This window comes from Urocitellus parryii, chromosome 3 (assembly GCF_045843805.1).
Source record: "Urocitellus parryii isolate mUroPar1 chromosome 3, mUroPar1.hap1, whole genome shotgun sequence".
NCBI classification, from domain to species: domain Eukaryota; kingdom Metazoa; phylum Chordata; class Mammalia; order Rodentia; family Sciuridae; genus Urocitellus; species Urocitellus parryii.
The window spans coordinates 218,579,159-218,595,622 of NC_135533.1; the positions used below are offsets into that span (position 1 = coordinate 218,579,159).

At 66.0% G+C, this 16,464-nt stretch overlaps 1 protein-coding gene across 1 annotated transcript in view; it reads left to right on the forward strand.

The window, feature by feature from the left end:
- Window positions 1-16,464, forward strand: part of Gng7 (G protein subunit gamma 7) — a 61,012-nt gene that overhangs the window by 15,385 nt on the left and 29,163 nt on the right. Inside the window, exon 2 of the mRNA XM_026414682.2 lies at window positions 5,789-5,834. The gene's annotated coding sequence lies outside the window, so the exon portion shown is untranslated. The remainder of the gene's footprint in view (window positions 1-5,788; window positions 5,835-16,464) is intronic.

The window sequence follows — 16,464 nt, forward strand, 5'->3', positions numbered from 1 at the left end:
GGTCCCCAGTGCCCCACCTGTGTCCCCGGGTGCACGTCCTGGTGATGTGGTCATTGGTCGGTCAGCAGACCAGGTGCCCTTGGCGGCTTAGGCGGGTGCCTCACCACCAAGCCCCGGCCCCAGCGCCCCCCCCACGTGGCCTCTGCTGTCCTCGCCCCGCGGCACCGGCGTCTCAGGCTGGCCCTGTTTGGACGGGGCAGATTTGTTTTGTTTTTCTGTTTTTGCCCTGAAGACTGAACCCAGGGCACCGAGCCGCACCCCAGCTCTTTTTCTTTTAAGACAGGGTCTCAGTAAGTTGCTGAGGCTGGACTTGAACTTGCAATCCTCCTGCCTCAGCCTCCCGAGCAGCTAGGATGACAGGTGTGCCCTCCGAGCCTGGCTGACGTGGAGGTGACCTGGCAGCGCCCCACAGAGGTGCCGGGTCGGAGTGGACTCTTGTTGGGTCTCGCTGCCCCCGGCCCCCCCGTGGGCCCAATCCAGGCCACCTGACTTTGTGAATGAAGTGTGGCTGGCACCAGCCGTGCCCCTTCTTGGTGCAGGGTCTGCGGCTGCCTCAGGGACAGTAGGGCACAGGTGGCAGCTGCCACGGGCCAGGAACCTGAGACTCATCCTCTGCCCCTTGATGGAGCCCTTTGTGAGCCCAGGTCCAGCTCCTCGAGGGGGACCCAGACACCAAGTGGCACAGCAGCTCCTGACCTGACCACAGAGCCCCTCCGCCCCGCCTCAGGCACGGCTGGATGCCCCTGTTCCACCCTGGTGACTCGGGAGGCTGGCACTGGCACCGTGTCCCTGGAGACTCAGACATGAGGCCGCAGCCGTGGGCGGGGACTGGGGAGGGGCCGGCTCACCACAGGCCGGGTGCCACCGGGAGGCGGGACTGTCCCCTCCCCGGCCTCAGCGTAGCGCTGTGGTTCTGAATGGAGAAGAAATGGGTTTGTACTCACCTTCTTTTCTTGTCCCAGGTTGGCCTCTTCCCAGAACTCGGTGTCTGCCTCTGTGCATCACGGTTCTGACGGGTGGGCGCGAGGTGACCGCAGGGCACAGGGGACGATTCTGCCCCCAGGGAAGGTCGGCCTTGTCCCCGGGGCCCAGGGGCCTGTGTTCATTATTTGGGAAGAGCTCCTTAGCTTCCTGCCCACAGCAGGCACCAGAGTGGCATCTGCGGGCCGCGTGTGGACCAGGGGACACTCGGTGTTGGGTGGAGGTGGGGTCAGGGGTCTCAAGAACACCAGGGACGTGGACCAAGCCGCTGGCCTGCTGCCCTTTAACCCCGGGTCCTAACGGGGCTCCAGGTTGGGCCTGTGACCACCCTGGGCTCTGGTGCCACCCCCTTGCCCCCCCTCGCCTACACCCCAGCCGGGGGAGTGTCACCTGTCACCGGGCCCCCCTGCTCCCCCTCAGTCAGCGCTCCTGGGTGACATATTTAGACGGTTGCTGTGGTGACAGCGAAGGCTGCGGCTGGCAGCCCCCGGGAGGCGAGGTGCCTCTGCTTCGGGCTGGGTGCCAGCGGGGGCTCTGGGCCCGAGCTGCCCGGCCACCCCGTGATGCCCCGAGGAGCCGCAGTGGGCAGGGCTGGCCTGTGGCCAGTGCTGGGTCCCCCTGTCCCTGCCCTCGGGCACCCTCAGAGCAGGGTCTCGCCCTGAGCAGATTCTGCTTCAGGGAGCCTTGGCCACGTCTGGGGACATTGGTGGCTGTCACGACTGGGGAGTCCTGGCAGAGTGGGGGGAGTTGGGGACGCAGCTTGACACCCTGCGGGGCCCAGGTGGTCACAGAGAACCTTCCAGCCTCTGTGCTGGGCTGTGAGACCGTCCCTCCTCTTGGTCCAGCCGCTCTCGCGATCGTCACCATGGACAGAGCCAGGTCTCAGCGGATCGTCATCCGTGGGCGGAGGGAGGCGGGACCTGGCAGACCCCCGAGCTGCTGGCTCCGCTGCTCAGGAAGGTGGCTGGGGAGTGGACACCTGGGTGCCTGCGGGTCCCCAGCAGCCAGCGCGCACAGTGGGCCTTCCACCTGGTGTCCCCAGGCGGGGACTTGGAGACAGCCTCCTGGGCACTTTCTGGGGCAACTCTCGGAGCCAGAGCCCAGGTGGGCTGGGGCTGCCGTGGCCAGGTCCTGCTGTCCCCTGGCCCTGGCTCAGCCCTTCATGGGGACCTTGGTGACGCCTGGGGATAGGTGGCTGTCATGACTGGGAGGGGGTGGAGCCCAGGGACGCTGCTCAGCCCCTGCAGGACCAGGACTGTCCCGTGTCCCTGGCTCATGGGCTGCTGCTGTTTTGAAAGGCTGCTCTGGACAGAGGACGGCTCTGGACAGAGGACGGCCCTGCCAGGAGGGGAGGAGGGTGTGCCAGAGATGGCCGTGCCCAGTCTGAGCGTCTCTCTGTCCCTCTCCTTGCCGTCTGCCCTGGGGCCACCATCTCTGTCCCTGTCCCCAGCCAGAGCCAGTCCCTTCCTGCTGGGGAGGGTCTGGGGCTCACAGTGCCAGCTCTGTCCTCTGAGCTGCCACTTTGCCCTTGAGGAGGGCTGCCAAGGTCAACCGAGGCAGAGGGGCCTGGGACATCGCTGGCCCTCCAGGGTCCCTCGCTCTTCAGGCTGTCCCTGTGCCACACAGTGGGCAAGGTCCCCTTGGTATTGCCCTGGCATGTGGCCCCGTGTGTGAGCCGAAGGCCTCAAAGCTGGCCAGTCCCTGCCTCTGGTGGGGGGTTTGGCTTCAAAACAGGAAGCCCGTGGGCACGGGGCACCAGATGCCCTGGCAGAGGGCCTGCTGGGTGCCGCCTGAGAGCCGTGCGCTCTGAGCCTGGGATCTGGGACCTCTGCCGCGTGTGGGGGGAGCGCCTGGGAGGGAGGGCGGGCGCCGACTCGCAGGGTCCTGCCCGTGGGCTCCGGCTCCCCCCCCCCCCCCCCCCGGCACCGGCTGCATATTGGTCGTCCCCGGCACCGGCTGCGTATCGGGTCCCGCTCGCTGTGCTCCTGCCTGGCTGTCCTCCCCTCACGTCCTCAGCACCGGGTCCTCTGGGTGAGGTCCTGATCTAAAAAGAAGAAAGAAAACGCAGCCCACAGACCAGACGGATTGTCAGCAGCACTTCCCGGGACACAGTGGGCGGCAGGGGAGCACTGGGGTGTCCCCTGACGTCTGTTTCCTCAGAGTGACAGCTTGTCCCCTCGGGTCATGGGGCCGGTTCGACCTGGCCTTCCTGCCCCGTGGCACCCGGCCCTGCTCTGGGTCCAACCCGGTTCACACCCGCTGTCCAGCAGGGCCCCGCCGTCCATCCTGCTCTGACTCTAGAGGTCCCTGACATGGATGCAGCGTTTCTGTCTGACTTGGGGGTGGGTGAGGGTCGACGGGACAGCCGGGCGCCAGCTGCTGCCCCACTGTCCCTCTCTCTGCCCGTCCCTCTCTCCGCCCGTCCCTCTCTCTGCCCGTCTGTCCCTCCGCCTGTCCGTCCCTCCACCCGTCCGTCCCTCCGCCCGTCCCTCTCTCCGCCCGTCCGTCTGCTCTGGGGCTGAGTGCAGACCCGGGGCCTGCAGCAGCTGCCTGGTGGCTCAGGGCAAGGACAGCCTTGAGCTGCTGCCAGGGCTCAGGGACAGGTCACTGGGCAGGAGGGGAGGACAGGCGGTTGAGGAGCGTCCTCTACATGTTCATGAGACAGACGCTCCCAGCGGTCAGAGGCAGAGGCTACCCAGGTTCCCGTCAGGGGACACACAGCATGTTCTGTCCACTGGGAGAGTCCTCCAGGCAGCAGTGAGGTGACAGCTGAGTGTGGACGCCTGAGGACCTCATGGTCAGTGAGAGCCAGACACAGAATGTGACCCAGCCACAGGGGGTTCAGAGTGGACCTGCGGGACAGGGCTGGGAGGGGCCGCTCGTGGGACGGGCTTCTTGGGGTGGCGGAATGTTCTGGGCCGTGCAGGTCTGACTGCGCCCAGCAGTGCACTGCCCTTCCAGCGTCCAGACTGACCCTCCCTCTCTGACTGGCGCCTGTGTCACCCTGTTTCCTGGCGTGCGTGGACAGTGTCCCTGGTGTGTGAAGTGTCCCTGGTGGATGAGAGGTGCACGATCCCTCCCGCACTGTCCGCCAGTCCCCCCCACCAGTCTGCATGGGTGGGGCCCGCGAGGCAGAGGCCTGGCATCCCGGCCCCTTCGCCACTGACCCTGCTGACTGCAGCCCCTCCGCCGGCCCTGGTGTGGACGGGGTCCTGCAGGGTCCGGCCACCAGCTTCCCAGGGCCCCCGGCGTTCCTGTGGCACGGGCGCCACCTGCAGGCAGCGTGGGGGCTGCGCGCTCCTGGCCTTGGGTGCCGAGGAGCCCACATCCTCAAAGCTATGAGGAGTTTTAAAATCGGCCGTTACCTGGCCGTGGTGGCCACCTGTGATCCTAGAGGCTCCCGAGGCTGCGGCAGGAGGATCAAAAGTTCAAGGCCAGCCTCTGCAACATAGCAAATGAAAATGAAAAGGGTCGGGGTCTGCTCAGGGGTGGAGCCCTGGCCCCCCTCCCGGGCACAAGAGTGACTTTGAGTTTCAGAATTGCAGACGCGCCTCGGAGAGCACTGGGGCTTCCGTCCCCCTCAGAACTCGGCAGTCCCTCCCCGCCGGCACCTTACCCAACCTCAGGGGATCTGTGACAACCAGAACCCCTTGGGGACACGTTCCCATCGCTGGACTCCACTGTCCTCGGATCCCGTTCTCCCCGTATCCCTCCCCCACCCAGCATGGCACCTGGGGCCGCCGCTCCTCGGCTGTGCAGCCCGGGTCTCCCTACGTTTTGTGACCCGACAGTCTGACCAGGTCCTGCCCCCTCTGGCCTGGGTGGGCCTGAGGTTTCCCAGAAAGACCAGGGCTCTGGGAAAGTACCCAGGAACGAGGAGCCTTTCTCACGTGTCAGATTCCGTGGGGCCAGCACTAAGTGGGCCCCAGCTGTATACTGGGGTTCCTAGGCCGCCCCCGGCCTGGCGCCTGCTGGGGTCCCCAGGTCTCAGCTCGGGCCGTTCTCCCAGCTGCGGTTCTTACAGTGACAGGACCCAGAGCAGTCAGAGGTGGGAACCGCATGTGGGGGCACTTGGGGACCAGGCAGGGCCTCCAGAGTCTCCTCCCAGGGAGTCCCAAGGGTGCACTTGGTCCCCACAACACACCTGTGGAAAGTCACTGGGAGCTCACAGAGACCCGGCACCTGGGGTCCGTGGGGGACACGCGGCCCTCTGCCTGGCGCCCAGGGGCTGAGCGGAAGCCACACTGTTGGCCCCACGGCTCAGGCCCAGGAGCCCCTCCTGTCACGGGGGGTGGTGGGGGGGTGGAGGCCCCAGGGCCAGGTCCCTAGACGCCCGGCCAGCCTCGTAGCCCCGCCTCAGGCTGCTCAGAGACCTGCTGGTCCCCACCTGCTCCTGGGGACCGAGGCTTGCTTCCCTGGACTCTGGACTTTTCGTGGTGGCTTGGGGAAGGGCAGGGCAGCCTGATGAGCCGGTCACCTGGGGACCCCGAGGCTCCTGCGGTGGACAGCACATTTGCAAACAAGGAAGGCCGTGCAGGGGTCCACCCTGGCCGGGAGTCCTCTTCTCAGACGAGGAGACTTTGTCAGCGACACCCTGGGGGAGGGGAACCACGCCCCCCGGGCCCGTGGCCCTGGGGTTGATCCTGCCCACAGGCCAAAGGCTCCCCCGGGTCCACAGAAGGGACCTGAAGGCAGGAGTGGTGGGCCTCTGGCGTCCCCTGAGGGCGTGCCCCTCCGTGCCAACCCTGCGCCCACCTCCAGCACCTCCCACAGAGTGGTGCCGGCTCACGCTGTGTTTCTCTTGCAGGAAGCGAGCGCTGGTGACGGACGTGGTGGAGGGCGCTCCTGCACAGGTACGTGCTGCCACCTGCCCTGGGCTGCTCTTGAAGTCAGGCCGAGAGGGGAGTTGGGCGGCTGTCCAGGTGGCGTCCGCTGTGACCGGCTCTGTGTCGGGGGCTTCTTACCACAAAGACTGTGCATGGACAGTGGGGAACAGGGACTGTGCGGGGTTCCTCACCACGGGTCCTGCTGTGTGTGGAGCCATGGCACTGGTGGGGCTGGTCCTCAAGAGCTCTGGACAGCGTCAGGACAGGGAGCACACGGCTGTGCCGCCTGCCTTTTGGTCATCTGAACTCCACCTCAGCGAGTTTTAAGAGGGAGCTTTTGTCCTGAGTGACCCAACAGTAGTCATGGCCAAGGACAGAGCTGTCTTTGAATGGAAAGTGTATGAGAAACTCGTCTCAGTCTGTTTTCTGTTGCTATGACAAAGCACCCAGGGCTGGGTACTTTAAAATATAAGAAAGGTTCATTCCGGCTCACAGTTCTGGAGGCAGGATCCGGTGACTGTACCTTGTATTGTGTCCCAGCAGGACAGGTGATGTCATGTAGTGGGAGCTCGGGGGAGATGGGGAGTGTTGTGTGCAGAGGTGACGTGGCCAGAGCTGATGCAAGAGACCTGGGTAGGGCCGGGTCACTCTCTTATAGCAACCTGCCCTTTTGCGCTGGGCCAAACTGTCCATCTTGTGCAGCCCACCCTCCCCACCTGGGACCGTCACCTCCTGGTCCCCTCCCACTCAGCCCACCCCTTAAATCCCACGGCTTTCAACACTGACATCAAAGAGTCCCGCTGACCACTGTGACGGTCACGGGGTGAGGCTAGGCCCAGGTTCGGTGGTCACCAGGGTGGCTGCTGGCACAGGAGGGGCCCGGGGCCGAGCGCTGTGGGTGTCCCTTGTGTGAAACTGATGGAAAGGTCATGTCTGTGGGGACAGAAGGGTGGTGGGCAGTGGTGAGGCTGGGACTGTGGTCACTCCACATTCTGCCGCGGTGATGGAGGTGATGGAGGTGACAGTGGGGATGGAGGTGACAGAGGCCCTTCAGAGCCAGGTGGCACCTGTGGCCCCAGAGCCCCAGGAGGGCGTCCTGGGCCGTGCACCTGTGTGACGCCACGCGAGGCTGAGAATCTGTGCCTCAGCCCACGGACGTCTTCTGGTGGAGGAGGTGACCACGGTGGCCCCGGTGGAGCAGGCAGTGCTGGGCAGGGGAGGACATGGGCACGAGGGCGCGGCAGGGGTACAGCGTGGGGACCTCACGGTGCTGAACCCGCCCGGGAAAAGCCCCAAGAGACCCTCAGCCTCAGTCAGCAGGAGCAGGCGGAGGTGGGAAGGTGACATGGGACGGGGCGCGTGCCCGGTGGGGACAGACGCTCGCTGGGCGGCTGCCGGGGAGAGCACGCGGCGTGGCGGGCTGGCCCTGGCTCTGGGCCTGTGGAGGCCAGGGAGCCAGGAGCAGGCGGTGGTGGCCTCCACCTCCCGGAGCGCCACAGGCTGCCCACAAGATGCCCACGTGTGGGGGACAGAGGCTCTGGCCCACAGGACTCCCCTCGGGGACCGTCAGGCCGCTCTCTGTCTTTTGTGTTGGGGCGTCTCTGTCCCCACCAAGCCCCAGGGACACAAGCCCGCCCTCCGCCCCGAGAGCCAGCCAGTGTCCCCAGCAGCTGTTGTCACCTCCCAGCTCACCACGGCCAACCCCCAGACGCAGAGGGCGTCCCCCGAGGGGCGGTGCCGAGCTGCCCAGGAGCCCAGGCAGCGGGCCTGTGCCGTCGCTAAGCAACCGCCCACAGCCGCCTCGCCAGCCGGCGACGCCCAGGACGGTCACGGTCACGGCGCACTCACGGAACCCCGGCCCCCTCTGACTCAAGGCACACGTGGGGGTGACTGTCACGCTTCCACCAGGGGCTGTGGGGACACGGGGGAGCCCAGTGCAGGCTGCAGGGGACTCACCTGGGTGGGCGTGGGGGTCCGAGTGGGGGAGCACACGGGTAGCAGATGGGTGGGCGCAGCCTGCAGCGGTGAGGTGCCATCTGCTCAGAAGCGGGGCGCAGCGGAGAGGGCCCTCGGGGCTGGAGAAGGCCAGCCGCGGGGACCCACGTGGCTGGGTGTGTCGGGACAGCTTACAAAAGTGTCCTGTGAGGGCGGGGTGGTGGCCGCGCCTGCCATCCCGCAGACCCACCCGGGAGGCCGAGGCCGGAGGACGGGAGTTCAATCCAGCCTCAGCAACTGAGGACACCCGGCCTCAAATAAAACAGGCGGCTGGGCTGGGCTCCGGGCAGGGCACTCCCTGGCACGTGGGGGGCGCGGGGTTCGGCCCCAGCACCACATCAGTAAAGAAGATCAGGGCATCTGTCCGTCGCAACCACAAAAAAAGTCAGAACCCTAAAAAGTAGAAAGGGCTGGGGCGTGGCTCCGGGTAGCTCTGTCCCCAGGACCGAGCGCAGCGGAAAGGCCAGTGAGGACGCAGCCTGGGTCACCTGTTGTTGTGACCGACGTGTCTCTGAGTGGCGCTGGTGAGCTCCGGACCAGGCTGTGGACCTACAGAGTCCAGCTCCGCCGCCTCCCTGCTCCCCGTCAGCGGGACCCAGTTCACACGGTGTCCCCTCCCCATCTCGAGCTCTCGGGTCCAGGAGCCCCGTGGTGCTTGGCCATCAGGTCCTCAGGCTCCTCTGGGCTGTGACAGCTCGGTCGTCCCCGGCCGCCTGGCCATCTGCGGGGCCTGGCCGGCGTCCTGCAGAAGGCTCTCCACGGGGGCCCGTCTGGTTTCAGGGTTGGACTGAGGTCACCAGACCCGGGGACAAATGTGCCCAAGAGGTGCCCCCTCCTGGCCCTGCCAGGGTGCTGAGACCCACAGGACGTCGCCGTGACACCGATCTGGACCTCCTGCTGGAGGAGGGGTCACCAGGGCCAGCCTGGCCTGTCCTGCCCTTTGGGCGCCAGTCCCTCCCTGAGTTCCACTGGCACTTGGGAGAGGGGAACCAAGCCCCGCCTCGTGGGCAGACAGTGACGTTCTCCACAGAGCTGGCCCCTCCCGGGTGGGCCACAGGGGTGGGCGGCCCTGGCACCAGGCGGCTGGTGCCCACCGCTGAGCCTGGTTTTGAGAACAAGTTTCTAGAGCAAAGGAGAGCCCAGGGCTCCCGACCCAGAGGCTGGATGCTGTTGGGGAACAGGGACTCTCAAGAGGGGACTCGGCCACGTCACCTGGTCGGGGCCAGCGTTGCAGTCCACCTGTTGATCTGGAGTGGTCACTCCCAAGGTCTTGGTGCCTGCGTCTGAACTCCTGGGCTGCCGTGGTGGGTGTGTGCTCGGGGCTGGGGCCGCCCAGGGCGGGAAGCTGCCCTCCTCCCCCGCCGCCCACCCCCTCCGGAGGCCTCCTAAGGCGCCTGGTTGTGATGGAGCCTCCCGGAGCCCCCAGGGACCTGGTGACCTCTCTGACCCCTGGCTTGAGCTGCTCTGGAGGAGGCCCCCGGGTGGCCCCGGGTCGCCCTGCCAGGCTGGAGGGAAGCAGACAGGCAGGGTGCCAGCTGTCTTCAGGGGGCCCCCTGGCAGAGTCCCAGAGGGACCCCTGGGGGCCAGGAGCCACCTCCAGCCAGTGGCCAGCAAGAAGCCAGACCTCCTCCCACAGTGTCCAGGAAGCGGATCCGGCGACAGCCAGGAAGCTTGGCAGGGGATCCCAAGTTCCCGATGTCACCCAGCCCCTCGGGGCCTGTTGTGGCCGATGAGACTCGGAGCAGAGGACCCAGCTGAGCTGAGCAAGCGCCTACTCAGGACTCGGGGGAGCCGCCAGAGCCCACCTGGGCACCACGTGGCCTGCCCGGCGAGCGGCAGTTTGTTACGCGGCACGGCTGACGGAGGCACCGTCCCTGTGGAGACGAGATGCCGTCTGCCTTTCACGTCTCCACTCCCGGGAGGAGAATCCTAGCAGCAGGAGCCTAGGCATGTCCCAGGGCCACGGGCAGCTGCTGGCCATGCCATTTGAATCAGCCTGGGCACCGTCCGGGCTGGACTGTAGCACCTAAGGTCAGGGAGCTGGGCCAAGCCCAGCCGGTGGCTCAGGGCTGAGGGAGAGGAGGGAGAGAGAAGAGCCTGGGTCGGCCCCGCCTGACCCGCCCTGCAGGGAGCCACCCGGGACAGGACCGGCCAGTCAGCCACCCAGGGGTGGGGGTGAGGAAGCCACCGGGCAGAGGACGCCCTCGATCTCCAGGGCAGTGGGGCCACAGGGATCCCGACCCGCTGCGACACGAGCCTAGCGGGAATCTCGCCTCCTTGTGTCAAGTCAGGGAGCCGAGGCGCAGGGAGACCCCAGGCCCCAGACGTGGGGGCAGGGGTCCCAGAAGCTTGGTGTAGGTGGCTCCGGGTGGGTGGCTCTGGGGCCAGACCTGGGAGCCAGCCTCAGGTGCACCCACCATCACCGTCTCTCTCTGGTAAAGCCGGGGTGATGACAGCCCCCGCCACGCTGGGCCGAGGCGAAGAGTAAATCACAGAAAAAGGAGCGCAGTGGACACACCCCTAACTCCAGGGACTGAGGCCGAGGCAGGAGAAGGCCAAGTTCAAGGTCGGCCTCAACAACTTGGCGAGGCCCTAAGCACCTTGCTGAGAATCTGCCTCAGATGAAAGTAGAAGAATAAAAAGGGCAGGCGCAGCTCAGGGCTGTCGCCCGGCTCAGTGCCCAGCACCGAAACAAAGAACAGGTGCACGGGGGTCTGTCTGGAGCCCCAGCCCCGGCCTGGCCACAGGAGGCTCCGTGGAAATGGGGGCCTGGCGCACCCCACCTCCCGAGGCAGCCTGCCCACCAGGACCCGCCCCCTGCACCCCCTCCCAAGGGCACTGCCCCTGGCTTCCTGGTAACCATGGAGACTTGGGGAGCCCGAGCCCTGTGGTGGGCACAGCCTGGTCCCCAATCCCCATCCAGCGTCCTGTCCTGGAGCGAGGCGAGAGAAGGGGGTGAACACACCCAGGCAGCCCAACAACAGGACCCCGGCTGGGGCCCCCACTCTTGCCCCCGGGGGGTGCCAGCCCTGAGCCGCTAGGGCCCTGGCTCTGTGATGCTGGGAGGGGCAGCTGGAGGGCTGTGAACCTGACCACCGGGCCCCGCCACAGGTCTGCTGGGGCCTGGAAGGAACCTGTGCTCTGCTGAGGCCACCAGGCAGGGCACAGTGTGGCTGCCCCTGGCAGCCACAGCCAAGAGGTGGCCTCCTGGGGTGACCCTGCAGCACCTCCTCTGAGCCTGGTGCCTGTCGCCGAGCACTGTCCTCAGGCCCGTCCAGGATGGCCTGTGAGTATCCCACATCCACTGATGGACACCTGGCCCCTTTTGGCCGAGGGGACAGCGTTGCTGTGGACGCAGGAGCACAGACGTCTGTTTGAGCCCCTGCTCGGTGCTCTGGGGCTGGGGCCACCTTGTGGTCGGCTCCACACCTCTGCCCAGGTTCTGGGCCTCAGCTGGCCTCTCAGGACATGGGCATCCCTGGCCAGCAGAATCGAGGGCCTGGACTAAGCGTCCCCTCACTTGGGCCCACGTACTTCAGGAGGAGCCAGCTCCGGGCACTGCTGACCACCCAGCGTGCGGTCTCAAGGGACACAGGCCAGGCAGGTCCCCCAGAACTACGGGCCTTCCGGGGTTCTGGTCCCCGTGTGTGGTGGCCTTCCCGGCCCGGGGAGCTGGTCTCTGTCCAGTGACAATAATCTTCCGTCAGCAAGAGACAAATACCCCGGGAAGACGGGGGTCGCTGGGGGCAGCCTGGGCCCCGGGGACCCTCCGCAGTGCGAGGGCCTCAGGGGTGTGCGGCCACCTTCCTCAGGGCCTGGGTGTGGCCGGAGGAGGAGCAGGCCTCTGAGGGCCCGTCACCCGGCCTCGTGTGACACACGATAAAGTTCATCCTTTAAAAGCCGGTGACCCCGTGGTTTTTAGCACATTTGCAGATTTGTGCAGCCATCACCACTGATTCCAGAACATTCCACCCCCAAAGGAAGCCCCTCCCCACAGGCAGTTCCTCCCACCCCGCCCTGTGCCCGGGAGTCCAGTCCCAACTCTGGACTCCCCTGTCCTGGACTCCCCTGTCACTGTCACATGCTGTGGCCGGTGTGTCTGGCTCTCACTGAGCACCAGGTCCTCAGTCCCTCCACGCTGCAGCTGTGTCACCTGGCTCCTGCTGGTGGCTGAGGGACGGTGACACTTGTTTTAAGAGGTGGTGCATGGTGGACCCTCCATGGTCATCTGATGGTTGAGGACACTGCTCCTGGGTCAGGCTCGTCACGATTGTCAAGAGCACGGGCCACAAACTGGCTGTCGTCTAGAACGTGGACAGCAGGCTGCCCCGAGGGGACAGACTGTAAGTACGCCAGACCCCGAAGGCGGGCGGACCCTCCTAGCCGCCCACTCTGCCCGCAGGCTGGAAGCCACCACAGGCCACAGGTAAGCCATGGACCTCACTGCCCATTGCCCTTCCAAGTGGCATCTTCTTGGTGCAGGACATTTGCAGGACATTTGCGCAGGCTGCCCCTCCGCGGACACCTTCCCTGCGTACGACTGACCTCAGCTCTTTGCTTTGCACCCCACCCTGTCCCTCTGGGCCATCTCATTTCCTCCAGGGCGTACCCAGTCACTGAGTGCCTCCTACACGGTGACTGAGGGCCAGCTCCCGGGCATCGTCTAGACCAGGGACTGGCAGATTCTGACCCTAAGGGCCACGTGATCAATAGCCCTGGGTTTGTGGGCCAGAAGGCCTCTGTCACCGTTGCCAGCCGCCTTGGAGCCCATCGGGGCTGTCACAGTGCACGGGGGCGGGTGACGTGGGCCAGTGAGACCCAGAGATCCAGACGGGCGGTGCGGGGACTGGTCTGCTGTCCCCTGATTCAGAGGGTCTCCTGAAGGACCCATCACGATATCCCTGCGTGTGGGTGTCTCAACTGGGGTGATTCAGCCCCCAGGGAACATGGGCCACATCTGGGGACGTGTGTGGCTGTCACGCCTGGGGTGTCCTGGCCCGGAGCCGGTGGAGGCAGGGATGCAGTGGACAGGAGTGAGCTGGCCCTGGTCTCCAGGGCCAAGTGGCCATCCAATCGTGAAAGCAGAAAGCTGTTCTGGTCATTTTCCATCAAATCATTAAACAGACGCAGGTGTGAGCCCCCCACGGGCAGCGCCCCCAGCCAAGACCCCCCCCCATTGCCATGTGCTCAGACCCTGCAGGGCCCTTGGGGCCGTGGCCACTGGGTGGCAGCACAGCCTGCCTGCAGCTCCGTCCTGTTGGCTCCCTCGGCCCAGAAAGCCGCGGTCTAGACGCTGGCGGGTGAATTCCTCTGCCCTGAAGTCAGCGCCCACCGGCGGCCCCCACCCTGCGTCTCCCGCCGTCTCGCCTTGATCCTCCGCGGAGTGGCTTAGTAAGGGTCAGGGTGGGGAGCCCGGCTGCCCGGAAAGCAGATCGGGAGGGGGCACCACCTGGCAGGCTGCCCATGCCTGTGGGACACGCTGCGGGGCGGGCAGTCTGAGTGGGCCTGGCTGGGTGGTCATCCTGAGAATGTTCCCGGCGCTGCTCCCCAGCGGCCGCCCACCCTCCAGGAGCCCAGTGTCTGCACCCCAGCTGGGCTGTCGCCAGAACAGCCTGAGGCCCCTGGCCAGACCCCTCGCTGTCCCCAGGTCACCCCCGACCCCGCCCGTGCTGCCCGAGGCCTCACCCCTCACCCTCCCGCCTCTGCCCTCAAGCTGCCCGAGCTAGCCCACCATGACCTGCTGACCTGCTCTTCCTGGACCCTTCCTTCCTGTCCCCTGAGGGCTACCCAGCGGCCAGGGGCACCTTCTGGTCCCCTGAACTGTCCTGGTGGCCAGTTGGTGGCTGCTGGCTCTGAAGGGCGGTCCCCTCTGCCCAGCCTGTGGGTTTATGATGAACACAAACTGGGCAGCTTCTGTGAGCGGTCAGTTGGAGGACCAGGTGTGGGCAGGGCTGCTCCTGGGGCCCCTTCCCTCGAGCCGACCTGCCCCCTAGGACCTCCAGCTGCTCCCTGTGCAGGACCCTGCCCAGGCCGGCCGGCTGCTGGGCCAGACCCTCACGTGGGAACTGGGGCGAGGACCAGGTGCTCTGCCAGGACTCCAGCCCCGGCACACTTGTCACCTGGCTCGAGGGGGACGGACAGAGCTGGCGCCCGAGAGGCCTCCAGCCAGGCTGCCCACGTGGGGAGGGCCCGCGCCCAGCCCCCGCTGTCCAGGACCTTCAGACCATCCAGGGGGACCCTGCCCTCCACGGTGCTGTGCTCCTGTCTGAGGAAGCTGAGGCACTGACCCCAGGGGACGTGACCCAGCACAGGGGCTTAGGACAAGGACATAGCTGCTGTGCAGTTACAGTCATGACGGTCACCAGAGCCAGGCACAGAGGTGCCCCAGGAGGTGTGGCCTGGCCACCGGTGACAGGAAAAAGGGGATCGGATGACTCAGCAGTTCTGCTCGAAAGTGTGTGGGACAGGTCAGCACACACACACACATACACACACACATGCACACACACACATGCACACACATGCACACACGCACACACATGCACACACACATGCACACACGTGCACACACATGCACACACGTGCACACACACATGCACACACACACATGCACACACACATGCACTTGCAAGAGCACACATGCACACGCACACACGCGGCTCTGCTCGTAGCAGCCCTGAAGTGAAAACAACCCAAACGTCCATTGGCGGATGAGTGAATAAACGTGTCGTAATCCATCCACCGGGAGTGTCCCTTGGCCACCAGCAGGAGGAGGTGACGATTGCAATGTGGACAGAGATCAGGGCCTGGCCTGGTGCTCAGTGAGAGCCCGACACACAGGACGTAGCATGTGACGGTGACAGGAGACTACAGAGATGGACGTGGACCCGTGGGTGCAGGACTGGGCTGAGGGGGCGCTGCCGATGAGGATGGGCTTCTTTGGGGTGAAGGAACGTTCTGGAACTAGATAAAGGTGGCACCGTGCTGTGAATGTGCTGAATGCCACTGACTTGGGTTCCGGGGTGGCCGGCCCGGGCGTGGACGAGGGCTCTCCCCGGAGCTGGCCGGTCCTGAATCGCGTCCCCCGTCTGGCGGGTCTCACTTGGATCTGGTAAGAAGTGTTGGAAGCAGGAGGCCTCGCAGCAGGCGGGAGGTGACCCGCCACGGTACAGGGCGGGTCTGTGCTGCAGAGGGCGACGGGGCTGGGGGGACGGGGGGCAGCCAGGTGTCTGGCCCCGAGGGGCCCCGTCCTACCGTTGAAGGCCTGGGTGGCCCAGGTCCCCCGGAGGACGTGGGGACGTGGCTGCTTCGCCGCTGCTTGGCGGCAGGAGCTGGCCCGGGGTCAGGCAGGGAGAGCAGGTGTCCCAGACCTGCACAGGTGCCTGATGGGGACACGGTGCTGGCTCCGAGTCTGGATCACAAACAGGGTCCCTTGGGGGAGCCCCCAGGCTTCCCTGTGGCTCCCAGACTGCTGGCCGGCCAGTGACCTGCTCAGAGCGTCCCCGTGGCCCGTGGCCCTCAGCCGGCTCTGGTCCCTTCACGCTGCAGGCCTTAGCTCTGTGGCCTGCGGAGGAAGAGGGGGCAGTGGGGTGGACCTCTGCTGAGTCCCAGCGCCGCCCTCTCCTGGGGTCCGCCGGCTGTGGAACCAGGGGCGGCCTGCCCTCCCCGCTCTCCTGACCTCACCTTGCTCAAATGCCATCTGTCACCTGACGGCCCCTGCCTCTGGGTGCGCTGAGCCAGGTGCAGGGCTGGCCTCACCTTCTGGCCCCCGCCAGGGAGGAGCCGGCTTCTCAGCCGCCCCCGTCACTGTGGCTATCCCACGGCACCAGGCAAGGACGTCCCCAGAAAGCCCCTCTGTTCCTTGGGGGCGGCCCACCAGGCCCAGTCCTCAAGCCCTTGGTGGCTGGTGGCTGGTGGAAGGGGCCTGGGGAGGGCCCGGCAGGCCAGAGCCTCCTGGGGGTCCCACGAGGGACCAGCAGCTCTGCCCTGGCCCAAGGCCTCGCCTTCTCTAGTTGTCACTCTGATCTTTCCCAAGTCTGTGCCCCGGTGGCCTCAGGTGCAGGGGACCGTGGCACTGTGGGGAGAGGCTCAGGACCTCCCGCAGGACCCAGATCTGGGAATGCTTCCTGGCCTGCGGCGCCCGGGGCTTGGGAGGCACCTGGAGCCTGGTCCTGCGCGCCCTGGACGACGTCCAGTGCCGGAGCCACGTGGGGCGGTGGACAGCCCAAACCCCGTGCAACTGGGTCTCAGGGTTTTGTTTTTTGTGTTTTTTTTTTTTTTTTTTTGAGAGAGAGAGAGAGAATTTTTCAATATTTATCTTTTAGTTTTCAGTGGACACAACATCTTTATTTTATTTGTATGTGGTGCTGAGGATCGAACCCAGCGCCCCGCGCATGCCAGGCGAGTGCGCTACCACTGAGCCACCTCCCCAGCCCTCTGAGTATTTTTGTACCAGCGTTGGCTGATCTGTGAACGGGGACCCTGAGTGTCCTGAGGCCACCTGCGTACCCACCCCTCCCTGCAACCCACCCCTCCCTGCTCACCCACCCACCTGCACACCCCCTCTCCCTGCACACCCACCCACCTGCACACCCACCCCTCCCTGCACACCCACCCACCTGCACACCCCCTCTCCTTGCACACCCACCCACCTGCACACCCC